The following is a 14,231-nucleotide window of genomic DNA, read 5'->3' as shown; positions in this document are numbered from 1 at the left end:
TCTTCTCTTTATTTTCTGTTACTCGCCCTTGTAACTCCTCTGTTACGTACTCCACTCTGTTTTACCTATGCATTTGAAGAGGTACAAGTTTCTTACCCCTACATTCTGGAAAAACCTGCTAAGACAAAAAGTAGCTAACTATAGCCTGTGGACCAAATGCATCTTGTACCTTATTTCTGTATGACCCACAAGCTAAGAACAGATTCTATATTTTGAAATGTTTATAAAAACAACAGCAAGCTGGGTATGGTGGCATATGCCTATAATCCCAGCAGCTTGGGAGGCTAAGGTAGGAGTATCACATGTTCAAAGCCAGCCTCAGCAACTTATCGAGGCCCTAAGCAACTTAGCAAGACCCTGTCTCAAAATAAAAAAAATAAAAAGGCCTAAGATATGGCTCAATGGTTAAGTGCTGGGTTTAATCCCTGGTACAAAAAAAAAAATGCCACAGTGGCCATATGTGATCCATAAAGACTAAATTATTTAATAGCTGGCCCTTCATAAAACAAGTCGGCTAACTCCTGTTGTACATAAAAAAAAAAAATATGCATTGGATATCAATGCTATAAGGTCAATGATCAGGAATTTAAGGGGTATGGACAAAATAATAACTTAAACTACTACAGTTATTTTGCAAGGAGCATCAAGAGGGTTTATTCATTTATCTAGCTCCCAGAGGGCAACTTTTTCAGATTGAGAAGACCCATGAAATATTTAGAAAATGTGAATTTTAGAAAGGAAAGCTATCCTGTAGATGAAGAACTTGTTTAAATTCCCCAAAGAAACAAAATCAGAAATTCCTCAGTCAACCAGGCTATTCAGACAAGTACAGAATATCTGATGTCAGTTCTGATATAAAATATGATGAAATCTGAATATGAGTCAGATTGCCATAAGATGATGATTCCATGACTTTAAAAGTATTCACAAATGTGCCAGAAGGATATTGTATATTAAGAGAATGAGTAAGAAGTCGTTTAAAAAAAGTTTTAAGAAAAAAAGAAAAAAACAACTAAGGGTGATTCTTGAAGCTCATTTCAAACATAACAAAAAATTACTGAGAGCTTGTTGAGATGATGGATAGATGGATGTTTGGATGGATATATAGATGATAGATAAATCTTTTCAGATTAGAGAGCGAATTATGAATGAATGACTCTTTCAACATGTGACTATCATCAGGGTATATTCAGCTCTGTGTAACAGAAAACCCAATAAACAGTAAATGAAAAAGCACTTATGGTTTACTCGTACACATGTATGGAGCTAAGCTTCTCCACAGTTCATGGCATTGCTCAGAGGGCCATGATGAGTCCATCTCTCCAAGCCTGTGCTTTCTGCACCTGGTCATTAGGGTACCCACTACAGTTCCAAATGTAGTATCATCTCACCAGTATTCTAAGAGAGAAGGAATTAAAGAGGGAAATGCCAATGATCTTCTTGTAGTCATATCCCTTTCACTGGGAAACACATTATCTTCTGAAGGTCCTCTTCAGTCTTTCTCTTACATCTCTTTGACTAGAACAGGGTCACAAGCAAGTGTCTGGCTTCTCAACTTCTAACGTAAAGGAACCAAAATAAAAGAACAAAGGGATAAGAAATGCTCTGGGGTCACATTCAGATCTGCTGCTGATCTAAATGTGATTGGGGATTTCATGAAAGACAGGTACATTCATCCATCACTGTGAGAGAGAGCCTAGTAGCTTTAATGGACATTTGGTATCACTCAAACTAACCACTCTAATAATGGAAGCATCACTAAGGAGCCTGATTCAGCTTGGCTTCAAAAAGCCAATCCTCCTTATTTTCTGCACACCAGCCCAACTCAGAGACCTGAGGAAGAAGCAATGACTTTCCATTCAGTATCATTAGCGTACATCACCATCAAGAAAGGCTTGTTGCAATATAAAATTATAAAACACCAAGGATGGTTTTAAAATATATACACAAGAGAATTTACTGGTATATGAATTTTATAAATATGGAGATTGTTTGGGGGATAATTATATATTTTCTAGAAATGCTGTCCTCTCTAAAAGTGTTCCTTGGAACATTCACATAGAAATTATTTTAGAGCAAATTTATAAGTCACATAAGGAAGTCGGTCATATTCCTTTATATTTCCATATAATATTCTTTTAAAAAAATTTTTTAGTTGTCAATGGGCCTTTATTTTACTTATTTGTTTATATGCAGCACTGAGAATCAAACCCAGTGTCTCACACATGCTAGGCAAGCACTCTACCACTGAGCTACAACCCTAGCCCTCCATATAATATTCTTAATATTATATCTTTAAGATTTTTGCATATAGAATCCCATCAATTTTTTGTGAGAAGTAGTATTACATAGTTACTTAATTTTATTCACCAGGTTTAATACTCAATAAATTTAAACTACTTTTTTTCAAAGAGAGAGAGAATTTTTTAATATTTATTTTTTTAGTTCTCGGCAGACACAACATCTTTGTTTGTATGTGGTGCTGAGGATCGAACCCGGGCCACACTCATACCAAGCAAGCGCGCTACCACTTGAGCCACATCCCCAGCCCCTTAAACTACTTTTTAATGCAAATTCACACTAAAATACTATATTTCATCACTAAGAATTCTTTCAAAGTGTCTTTATTCTTAAGGGTACAGTTAATGGTGCACTTTTTAATATAGTTTCTTAAACAGCAATAATGCCCATGGCTTCCATTTAATTTCACATTAAGCATATGAAGATGCTGTAGGAAAAAGAACGCACATGCTTCAGAAGACTCAATTATTGGCTTTGACTTGATTGGTTTTACAGAAAGGGAAAAAGAAGACTGAAACCTGAGACCTAAGTCTATTTCTATATGGTTCTATTTCCATTCCACAATCTCATTCATTCATATCTCAAAATAGTATCATCACCTAGTATATAAAAGATGTCAAGATGGATGGGGATGAAAGACTACCTCCCTGGACTACCCAATGGTAAACACAACCATAAAACCATAACACCAGGTAGAATGTGGTAGGGAGGACAAGGAAAATAAACGATTACAAAATATTATAACAGTTTAGAAGACAGTGAAAAAAAGTGAGATTATTTCCAGCTTTTAGGTGATAGGTGGCGGTAAACAGTGGAGCTCATGGATGGCTAGGTACAGAAGGAAGAAACAGTGGTGCTCACATTGAGATTAAAAAGATACTGGTTCAGCAGAAGTCAAGGGTAGGTGATAAAACTAGAGGAACTCAATATTAGAGGTGCAGGTAGATATGAATACATAAGAAGTTCAGAATTGAATTGCAGGCAATGAGAAGTCACCGGTACTTTAAACATGAGAGTTAGACATCATTTAGAACTGGCATCCAAGAAGAAGTACCTATTCAGATGCACTGATGCTAGGGAGACTGGAAGCTCAGAGATCAGTGGCAAGAATACTGTGATAGACAAGATGCTGAGTATCTGAACAAGTGCAGACATAATGGTAACAATGAAGAAGAGACACAGGGAGAGACATAAAGGCAGTCACATGTATCCTCAGCTGCTCTTCAGAATTACCAGTGGAATTTTTTAAATGCAGGGGAACAGCAAGAGATAAATTATAATTTTTCAGAAGAAGATGAAAAACTGGCAGATATACATAGAAAAGATACTCAGCCTTATTACTTATCAGAAAAAGGAAAATTAAAATCACAATAAGGGGTTAGGGGTATACCTCTGTGGTAGAATGATTGCCTAGCATGCACAGGCCCCAGGGCGATACACACACAAAAAAAAAAAAAAGAAAAAAAGAAACAGAAAGAAAACACCATGAGATACCACTGTATATTCTCCAGTATGAAATTAAAAAAAAAATCTTGAGTAGTGTCTTAGGCTATTCCTGCTGCTATTATAAAATATAAAAGACTGAATAATTGATAAACAATAGACATTTATTTCTCATAGTTCTGGAGGCTGAAAAATGTAAGATGGGGCCATTGTCAAATTCAATGTCTGGTGTCAAATTCAATGTCTCTCCACTTCCAAGATGGCACCTTGGTGCTATATCCTCTAGAAGGGACAAACTTTGTTCTTTAAATGATGGAAGAAATGAAAGAACAGAAGGTTCTAGCTAGTGCCCATCAGCTCTTCTATAAAGACACTAACATGACTAATGAGGGCACAGACCTCAAGACCTAATCACCTCCCCAAATCCCCACCACTTAATTCTATCACCTTGGAGTTTAAATTCCAACATATGAATTTGCAGGTGCACACACACATTCAAACTTCAGCAGGCAATAACAAGTCAGAACAGAGTTAAAAAACAAAATTCTCATACACAACTGTGGTGTTAAATGGAAACAACCACTTTGGCAAAAATAATAATAGTAAGTATTATTTTGCAAAGTCAAAATGTAAAGGTGGACATAGTCCAGCAATTCCACTCCTTAATATATGCCACAGAGACATTATTTAATATGCACAGTGTTCCTTCCCCCTAAAAAATCACTGGAAACAATCCAAATATTTATCCATGGGAGAGTGGATGAATAAATGGTGCTACGATCATTAGTGGAGTATTAGACTAAATAAATGAGCCACAGCTGCAGGCGCCAGAATGAATGAATACTAAAACCTTAACACAGAATAAAAAGGCAAGTCACAGATTCTATGGAGTCTGACCACATTTACATAAAGCTCAAACAAAATTCAACCATCAATTGTTTAGAAAGACACATATCTATAATAAAATATAAGGGAAGGATGAATATAATATTTATAATAGTAATTACCCATGAAATGGAGGATAAGGAAATGATGGATCAGGAGAACACAGGAGGATTCAGCTGTATTTATGGTGTTTAGTTTTCTGAGTGGGGTTATAGCTAAACAGTCATTTTATTATATTTTATTTTTGTATTATCCTTATTTTTCAATATCTATGAAATGTTCAGGACACAATATATCCGGGGATGGATTTCAAGAGTCACATTTTCAAAAGGCTCCACGGGGGGCACTCATGCATGGCAGGAATGAGAACCATGAAACCAGGTAGACAAAATCGGAGACCAACAATTTTAGATTTGAGGATGAGGTATATAAAATAACACTGAATTTTGAGCTTCTGTTTGTAAAAAGAGAAACAGATACCATTAACCAAAATGGGAAGTCAGAAGAACTGGATTAGGAAGAAGTAGAGACGAAATACATTTAAAGTACAGTAAATGAATAAAGCAGCAAATTTTCCAGTTAGTGTTCATAAAATGAAGACCAGGACTAGAGAAAGTGTTTTTCCTCAGGAAGTATTTTTTAGCCCTAAGAATGATTATCCAGAACTTATGCTACTTTCCAGGGAAGTGTTGCAAAAGAACTAAATTGCTTTAAAATGAGGAGGTTTTGAATAAAGAATCAAGGTACTAGAACTTCCCAAACCTCCAGTCTCTCTACCAAGGGTTATCCTTGTACTTATCTGAATTGGAAAGGATAGCTGTTGCTATGGCAATTACTCTCCTGCAACCTTAAGCAAGAATAAAAAGGCTGGCTGTTTATAAATGAGTCACCACTGTAAGCTTTCTAGGGGCAGCATGAGCTGTGTTCCAGTGTGCCTGACCAAGCTGTGGCAGAGTTAGAGTCATCCTAAGAGACAGAGTGCCCTGTTTCCGGCTCTGCATTTATCTCTCCTCAGTATATTCAGACAATCCACAGTTTGCACATTATGACCAGGGTACCGGGCAATTATTTATGAAGATTCCAAATCGCTTCCTGGATCTTAAGGCTCTGGAGAAAGAAATTTCCACTGCTGGGGATCCTCATGTAGAACTGTTAAACCCAACTTACCTGACCATAATAGTTTGAATTTGGTCTCCCAAAGACACTATGTTAAAAGGCTTGGTCCTCAGCTGATGGTGCTATTGGAAGCTGGTGCAACTTCTCAGAGCTGGGAAGAAGTTATATCATTGGTGACATACCCTCAAAAAGAATAGGGACCCTGGACGCTTTTCTCATTTTGCTTCTCAGTTGCCACGTGGTAAGTAGCTTTGCTCTACCACATGCTCCCCAAATTCCTGACCACAGCCCCCAAAGCAATGAGCCAACCAACCACAGACTGTAACCTCTGAAACCATGAGCCCATGTAAATCTTCTTCCTTTTATACTAAGTTATCTTAGGTATAAGGCCCACCTTATTTCAAACCTATGTTCTTAGGTTACCTCTATAATTTCTGTTAAGAAAATTTGCATTGCCCTTCTGAATATATTGTACTAACATACATTTTTGACCTTCCACAATCTAATCTCAGAAGTGAGAAAGCAATGCTTCAAGCCAGGCACAGTGGTGTACACCTGTAATCCCAGCAGCTCTAGAGGCTGAGACAGGAGGATAGTGAGTTCAAAGCCACTCAACAAAAGTAATACAGTACTAAGCAACTCAATAAGACCCTATCTCTAAATAAAATACAAAATACGGCTGGGGATGTGGCTCCATGGTTGAGTGCCCCTGAGTTCAATCCCTCGTACCCAAAAAAAGAAAGAAAAAAAGAAATGCTCCAGTGATTTTTTATGATTTCATAGTTACTTTAACCATAAGAAAAGACTATTAGAATCTCCAAAAGTGCCTATCTAACCTACAATATGTGAATTCCAGTTTTTTCTATTCTGAATTGTTAAGATGGTTTTTAGTCATTCAAGAAGATAAATGTGGTTATTCAGAGGTAGAACTCATTCTACATTTTTAAGACACTTGCTTCTCTGTGTCTGAGAAGCAGCCCATCTAAATACACTGCAAAAAGAAAAGCTCTCTAAACATTCATTATGGACATTAACTGAAACTCCATCTCTGATCTCAGAAAGTCCTAAAAGATAAGTACTTTCACTACCACATCTACCTTTGAAAGTTTGATCACCTGAGAATCTCCACTATTTGCTCTCTTGGCTCCACTGAAATATCTGAAAGCAAAGTTTTTTTCCAACCAAATCTTACCATCCATCTTTTTTTCCCCCTAATCATTATCTTGTGCTTCATACTGTCTCTTATTCTTTTCCTTGGAAATTTTTTTTTCTGAACGCTATTTCTCTGAAACTATTCATTCCTGGCCTCATTCACCTTCTGTGTACATTCTTTTTCTAACTTCTTTTATAGCCACAGCAACTAACTCCCTGCTATTGACAGAATATTTTAAAACAAAGCAAAAATAAGGGCTATGGTTGTAGTTCAATGGGAAAGTGCTTGCCTGGCATGTGTGAGGCACTGGGTTCAATCCTCAGCAGCACATTAAAATAAATAAATAAAGTACATCTGCAGTATAACAAAACTTGGTACCCTTAAGGGAAAAAAAAGCAAAAATAAGAGAAAATGAACAGAGAAGGAATATTAGTAAGCACCTAATACAAGCGACAATATGAATAGTAAAGTCATTCAGAGTGGTCTCTGAAGTCAGACTAATCAAATCACAGCCCCAGTACCCCTACCAGCTTTGGAACAGTCAATCCTTCAATGACCAACTACTGAGACCTACAGTGTACAACGCACAGGGTGCTGGATGGGCAGTGATCAGCAAAGCAGTTAGGATCCCTATGATAGGTTATGCTGTTTTCCAAATATTTCATTCTTCCTCTCTGCAGGGCCATCCCAATAGAATTTCACATACCCTCCCTGCTATACTTAGGAATGACCAGGTGACTTGTTTTGGCCAATGAAACATGGGCAAAAGTTCAAAAGACATTGTGTGGTTCCATGTCCCCTTTCCTGCTGCTGTGACAAATGGCAATGTTCCAGCTAGAGGCTGATCTGACTGGTCCCAGAGTTAAATCTAAGTGTGGCAGAGTAGCATCCAACTTCCAGTGAGCAAATAGTATGTGTGAGAAATAAACTATGTTGTGTTATTTTTTTGGAAGCTACAAAAATTGGGGGATTTTTTTTTACTGTAATATATCCTAGCCTATCTTGATTAATACTTTCCCAGTCTTTGCTGAGCTTACCTTCAGTGGCAGGGATAAATACTAAGCAAATAGCAACACAGTAATTAGAATATCTCCAAGCTTCATTTTCTTTTTCTTTATCCTTATTATAATACCCATCTTATGGGTTTGTTGCAGGGTTTAAAAAATGTAATATACTTGAAAAATCAAATGGAGATTGGTAGAGAAAAGGGACAGGGGAGGAGAGAATGGAGAAATACTGGGGAACGATATTAGCCAAATTAGGTGTTGGGGTTGTAGCTCAGCGGTAGAGCGCTTGCCTAGCATGTGCAAGGCCCTGGGTTCAGCACCACATTAAAATAAATAAATAAGTAAAATAAAGGTATTGTGTCCATCTACAACTAAGAAAATATTTGTTTTAAAAAAGAAAGAAAATAGATGACTTTTTTTAAAAAAGATATTAGCCAAATTATATTTTTACACTGTGTGCATGTACGAATATGTAACAAGTAATCCCACATAATGTACAACTAAAACACACCAATAAAAATATGGAAAAATGAGTAATAAAAGGCAATGAATTTATTAGCTATTACACATATAATAAAAGGCAATGAAGTTATTAGCTATTACACATATAAGTATTAAAAATTTATTTTATGCCAGGCACGGTGATGCATACCTGTGCATCACCTGTAATCCCAGTGGCTCAGGAGGCTGAGACAGGAGAATTGAGAGTTCAAAGCCAGCCTCAACAAAGGCCATACACTCAGCAACTCAGTGAGACCCTGTCTCTAAATAGAATACAAAATAGGGCTGGGGATGTGGTTCAGTGGTTGAGTGCCCTTGAGTTCTATCCCCTATACCCCATCCCCTGCAAAAATTTTTTTATAACAAGCCCTTAGCTAGTTGAGAAGAAAGTATGATTCTGGCTTTTGAAAATATCCTAATATTTATTGGGGAAAATATATGAAGAAACAAAATTACAGGTGTGTACCTGTGGCATTGGGAACTCTGCCAGATAGAACCAAGCTCATTAAAGGAAAGTTAATGTTTTCTCCAAAGAAAGGAACAGTAACAAAAAATGAAGAAGGAAAGAGTAAAAAACATGAGAAATAGAGAAAAAAGCATGAAAAAAAAAGGCCACCGCGCTCTAGGAAAATTACAGGTGATTTAATAAGGCTGAAGACTAGGATGCCAATAGGAAGGAAGCAAGACACCAGGCAAGACGTGTAGGCAGAGTCCTGAGGGGGAAGGGCCCAGTATACCAGCCTGAGAGTTGGGTTTTACGACACAGGAAGCAACTGAAGAATTTTAAGCAGGGAAATATCACAGCCAGATTTGCATTCCAGAAACATCCCTCAGAAGGCTACACTGAGGATGGAAGAGGTTGGAGTGGGAACACGAGGAGTCTGCTGAGGCATTCTAAATGAGAGATGACGGGGGCAAAAATCAATGGCAGTGACAGGTGAAATGAATTTACCCTTGTTTTCTGGTAATCAAAGCCAAAGTGGCCCTATATTCTTGTCTGATGAAAAAAAAAAAAACAAATCTTACAAGTTTATCTGGAGAAACATTTTCCTGAGGTGTTCAGGATGAGTGTAGTACGTGTATCATAAAATGCAAATCACGTAACACCATGGAGATCTGGTTCAGTGATAACTTCATAAAAGACATTTTTGTAATATATGTTTTGTGCATGAATGATACACATTTGGTTTTGAAAATACAAGGAAGACTAAAGATGAGAATAAAATGAATAAATAATCCTACCACTAAAAGACCATTATCATTAATTTTGAGTGCATATCCTTCTAGCCCTTTTCACTCATTCAGAACGAGTGCAAAACACAAACACAATTCTACAAAAAGCAAAAAGCAAATTTATTTATAGAATCAGGTCAATATGTCAATAAGAGTTAAAATAATAAAGGAAGATGGGCTAGAGATTGACATACCACAACAGGGAAAAAATAAACCCAATACATTCCAGGGAGTGTGGATCCCTCAGTAAACCACACACACACACACACACACACACACACACACACACACACACGCAATTATGAACAGTCTCAATTTGATAGGTAAAGCTCAGTTCTTTTGTTTTTAAATTTCAACCTTAAACTAAATCCAAGCTCCTCTAGAGATTCTTCTGTCACCAACAAAAACTGGACCTTGGCTGACTCTTACAAGTGGTAAAAGTAAGGAGAGGCATCCCTAGGCACCACCTTCTCACACTGAAAGACCAACTCCTCCAAGAAGAGGAAGAGAAGCAAAAATCTCTCCTAACATAACAGGAGAGACTGCCATGCTCGCTCAGATTATTCTCCTGGTTGTGATTTCTCTGACACGATGGCTGGAGATACCTTCTGCATAGCACACATCACAGTAATGCCCCTGTCACTGGCCCTCTCTCCCCACACATCTTTCTCCCCAGAAGACACCCACTTCTGCAAGGTGCATGGTGACCTTTGCTCTCAGCTTCAAACTTCAGCTACAAGTCCTGAACACAAGATTAATATTTCCACTGTGGTTAGGAACATGGTTGGTTTTGTTCTGTTACAAAATTATTTTTCAAAAGTATAATTTTAGAAAAATACTTTTTACAAAACTTATTTTGCAGCGAGAGACTGCTTATGAAATGGATTACATTGCGCACATGGGATTTACCTTGCTTTTATCTAATTTATAATATAACCTATTCATTTTCCCAGTTCAATAAATACACTTCAAAGCTGCTTTTCATGGCTTTAATCGTAAGTAGCACAATATGCCCATATTACACAATAAAGCTCTTTCCCATTTTTGTCCATTATACATAGTGCAGTGATTAACATTCATGTTTATAAGTTATTATGTGACACTTTGATAAATACCTTAGATTTTACCCTAAGCTTGAAATTTAGTATGAAACATTTTATGGTCATTGATACAAATTGATAACTTGCCTTTTAAGAAAACTGTATCAATTTACATTTCTACTCACAGTGTTAAAGTTCCTTTTACTACAAAGCCTTCAATTCTGGCTATTTTTCCTTCTGAACCCTTTAATCAATTTAGTAGTGAAGAATGGTACCTTCTTGCATTAAGCTGCATTTTTAAAATTACTATAAAGAATAAATATATCTTCAAGTGTTTATTAGCTGTCAGGGCTTGGGATATTTAATCAATCTTCCACCTTACGCCCAAATCAAATATTTCCCCACTTTTCTCTTTTCTATACATACACACATGAGCTCCCATGTGCCCTCACACACACATAGTACACTAATAATCACTCAAAAATAGAAACAGGAAGCTAATCATAAAAGAATATTTGAGTTTTGATAAAACATGGGCTCTTCAAGATTCTTCTAAAATTGAGGGTGGGAGTTGTAGCTCAGTGGTAGAGTGCTTGCATAGCATATTGGGAGATGTGCGGTTCGATCCTCAGCACCACATAAAAAAATAAATAAAGTTTAAAAAGTAGTCTTCTAAAATTGAAATACAAGCAGCAGAGGTGCATCAAAAGGAAAAATAGAGAAAGAGCTGCACCGTATGTGTGTGTGTGTGTGTGTGTGTGTGTGTGTTTTCTCCCAAATTCTTAAAATCAAATCATATAGGTAAACCCTCCCCATTGCATTTAGGACAGAGTGAAAGACAGGGAAATTGGAAACTGACAAAGTCTTAGACCAGCTGAAGCGCTCTTGCATAGAAATAGGAAGCAGGTGACAGGGCTGCTTTCTTACTTAATAATATGAAAATTATTTTACTATTTGCTTCTATGTCACTGGCCCATTTTTCTTTTAAGGAATTAGCTCCCCTCCACCACCAGGGATTGAACTCAGGGGCACTCAACCACTGAGCCACATCCCCAGCCCTACTCTGAGTTGTTTAGTGCCTCGCCGTTGCTGAGTCTGGCTTTGAACTCCAGATCCTCCTGTCTCGGCCTCCAGAGCTGCTGGGATTGCAAGGATGCACCACCACACCCAGTTGAATTAGCATTTTTAATATTGACATGTGAGTGCATTTTATTTAATCAGGATGTATTTTTGCAACATACACATTAAATATTTTTCTTGGGTTATTTTCAGCAGTAGAACAATTTTAATTGAGCAAAAACTCTTAATTATATATTTGATATAAGCTTTTTGTTTTTGAATCACTTTAGATTTACAGAAAAGCTGTAAAGATAGTACAGATTTCCCATACACACTTCACCCATTTCCCACTAATGTCCTCTTACTGTTCCAGCATCCAATCCAAGGTAACATATTGCATTCAATCTCAGTTTGACTTTTAGTTTTGGTTGCATTTCCTTCTGATTTACTGAGCCAACACGGTTCAATTTCTTTTCCCAAGTTGACCAAATATTTGATAAATAATTATGTTCTCCTGTGATTTGAAATACCAACTTAATCACATACATGGCTTCCAAATTGGTGTTTCTTAAATTAAATTTCAAAATTTAAAGCAGAGATGCAATATTTAACTTTGGCTCTTAAAGCACAGTGTGTGTTTGCTCTAAAATGTGTATTGACTGAAGAATGAATAAATTCACTTATTCTGGGAAATGCATTAACTTTCATATAGTCATGAACTTTTTGATTGCCTAAAACAAACAATCTGTAACATAACTGTTTGCCCAAAAATCATCAAATTGTAGACTTTAAATAAGTGTCATTTATTGCACTGAGTCAAGAATTTGATAAGAACTTAAAAATGCAGAAAGCATAAAGAATACTCCACTGGTTCTAGGAATGTATGTTATAATTCACCTTTTTATTGATTTATTTCATCTTTAAAATTCTCTGTGTTCATCTATTCTTAAGAGAATCTTCATACATACCTATAATATGACAGATTGTTCACATAAATTTGGTGACAGGGATGAGGGAGGAAAAGATGCGGAGACCAACCACCTAGCACACTAGAGGAAAGGGTGCTTATACCTAGCCTGAGTCTCAACCAGCAGCTGCTGTGAGCAAGGCTTTGGCAAGAGATGTGCTGCAGTCCAGTGCCTGGAGTGTCCCAGCCCTTCTGTTCACCTGGCTCTCTACTCTGGGTAATGCTCAGAGCTCAAAACCTGGCCTTCTTCACTGTTCTCTCTCTAGCCTAACCTTTTGCTGAATGCACACATATGCTTAGGGCTTCTGATATCATCACACTACTGAATACCCACAAATCTGTATCACAGATCTCTCTCTCACCTGTTTTCCTTTGCCAACCACTCCTGCTGTCCATGAGACATTTTATTTTCCAAGGTTCTATCTGAATTCAAATACCTATTCCTAATCATGCATCTTCCCCCTCAAAATTCTTTCATACTCTTATATTACTGTCAAAGAAAACTAAATGCCTCTTTTACGTTAAAAACATAATTCCTGCCAGTCTTTCCTTCAGGTCTTAATTACTATCTGCATCACTAGTTCTTTGAAACTACGAGAACTGTCTCCTCGGAAAAACTCCACCATATACATTTTACTTACATTGTGCTATGATTTCCATTGACCCATCATGAAAACAATAGATCTCTACAAGGTTCACTTCTAAGAACTGATTTCTTTGAGGTGACTCTCAAGAATTCCAGAAGCACTTTTCAGATAACTGTAATTGCATACTGCACAAATGTCTCCAGACTTGGAGACTAAATATGCCTTCGCCCTGCCCAAAAGTTGCACCTTCTTCCTGATCCTTTATTTTTCAGTCAGTGGCAATACAATGCCCTCAATTAATTAGAACACTAACTTAATAGTATCATTGACTTATTTTTTCCTATACATTCCACTTTAAAATAGCAATTATGTTGGCCTTCCATAATTGGTTAATTGTGTAAATATAGTCTCTTGGCAAGTAAGGTGTTAAATGAATATCCAATTGCTGACCCATCCTACACACTCCAGCCTTTTCTATCTGAATAAAAATGAGTCTCACTCTTTACAAACTATTACAGTTTGGATCAATGTCTCCCAAAGGTCCATGTGTTAAAGGCTTGATCTCCAGAGCAGTTGTACAGGGAGGCAACGAAACTTTGAAAGGTAGGGTCTAGTGGGAGGTCCATAGGTCACTGGGGATGTGCCCTTGAAGGGGATTGTGGCACCCCAAACTCTGGCTCTCCCTGCTTCCTGACTTATGATGCAAGTGTTTTGTTCTGACACATGCTCCCTGCCATTGCTATCTGTAATCCTCACGAGAGGCCCAAAGCAATGAGGTCACTCAATCTTGGATTGGAACCTCCAGAACCACAAGCTAGATAAACCTTTTCCCTTTATAAGTTAATTTCCTCAGGAATTTCATCATAGTAATGTGAAGTTGACTAATACAGTAACCAATGCACCAAACTCTCAAAACTTCATTCCTGAATTTTCTCCATA

General features: G+C 37.2%; 1 protein-coding gene across 1 annotated transcript in view; it reads right to left on the bottom strand.

Moving 5' to 3' along the window:
• Window positions 1–14,231, bottom strand: part of Pde4b (phosphodiesterase 4B) — a 514,783-nt gene that overhangs the window by 482,332 nt on the left and 18,220 nt on the right. The window lies entirely within an intron of this gene.

Source organism: Urocitellus parryii, chromosome 11, assembly GCF_045843805.1.
Source record: "Urocitellus parryii isolate mUroPar1 chromosome 11, mUroPar1.hap1, whole genome shotgun sequence".
Lineage (NCBI taxonomy): Eukaryota > Metazoa > Chordata > Mammalia > Rodentia > Sciuridae > Urocitellus > Urocitellus parryii.
Note: the sequence above shows the minus strand (reverse complement) of the source record. Positions and strands in the feature narration are given on the sequence as shown.